The sequence below is a fragment of the Cervus elaphus genome, chromosome 20 (genome assembly GCF_910594005.1).
Source record: "Cervus elaphus chromosome 20, mCerEla1.1, whole genome shotgun sequence".
Classification (NCBI taxonomy): domain Eukaryota; kingdom Metazoa; phylum Chordata; class Mammalia; order Artiodactyla; family Cervidae; genus Cervus; species Cervus elaphus.
In genome coordinates, this window is record NC_057834.1 from 57,955,386 (window position 1) to 57,956,688 (window position 1,303).

A 1,303-nucleotide genomic window follows, 5' to 3' on the forward strand; every position below is an offset into this window, starting at 1 on the left:
TCCAAAGACTCTGAACCCTGCAAGCAACTAAAATCCCACCTTCACCAGGAACCCACGGCAAAAGAGGCAATCCTCTTTGTCCCAGCTCTTCTTCACATAAACTTGCAAGTTCTGGGTCTCCCCATCCTCTCCCTTTATCACACTACTAAACTCCAAGGCTCCTTCCTTCCTGTGGCATTTATTACAATAACATCTCACTCTTGCAAACCTCACCACCTCAAATTTACAGCTAAAAACTGAGAAGTAAATAAAAAGCCTATAAATAGCCAAAATAGTGGTCATAAACTCTGGAGACAGAATGTTTAGGCTCTTTGTTAATGGGAGAACTCTTTAACCATCTTTTGGGGACTTTTAATTTCAAAATTTTATAATATTTCTGAGCTCTATTAACAGATGGCCCAGTCTATTCACAGGCAACCCTTGGAAGCAACAAAGAAAATCCCTAATAAGAAGGCTTAAACTTTTCACAACACAGCTTTTAATTTAGAGGAAGCCAGTTGCAAATATTACCCCCAAAAGCTCTTAAGGCACACGGTATAAAACTCGATATTCATAATTATTCTCCTAACCATGTACTGTGATGATCACGATCCTCTTAGATAAGCGAGGGGTCAAATATAAGCTCAGAGAGGTCAAATGTACTCAATATTCTTGTCAACAGGGGAGCCACGGTTGAATCTGAACCCAAATCTCCCTGTCTGAAAAACCCGTTGTTTTCTTCACACCTTGAATGGCTCAGGATCCTAATGTTTTTGCCCAAAAAGCCCGTGGAGATGCACTTCTTAGAGAACCTCAAAATACTTAAAATATAAGCGTTTAGTTGCTTCCGTAAATTTGGAAAAATGACAACTGAGGGATCGGGCTCACACGGCGCTTCCGAACGGAGTGAGCCTAAGAAAACGAATTTCCCCAAGCGGAGCATTCATTTCACCGCCTTAAAGCTCAGCTCTGAGCCGATGGAGAAGGAGGGGGCGGAGACGACAGTGCGGCAGGGCGCGAAGCCCTCGCTCATTGGGCCGTTCCCTCGCGCGCCGCCGCGAGGTCCAGGCTGCTGGAGAGAATCCAAGCAAAATTTCCCGGGCACGAGCGCGCGCTCGCGGGCTCCCCGCCTTGGCCCTCCGGATGGAGTCTTTCAGAGAACGGCTTTCCACTCTGCCCCACCTGCAGACTTCCGGCCGACAGCCCCTCCGCCGCCCCGCCTCAGAAGGGCGTGGGGATGCCGGCCTCCACCAATCATTGAGCGCGTGTGGGGGGAGTGGGTGGGACCTGAGAGATTCGAAAGGAGCCCCGCCCCCTGGGAGCT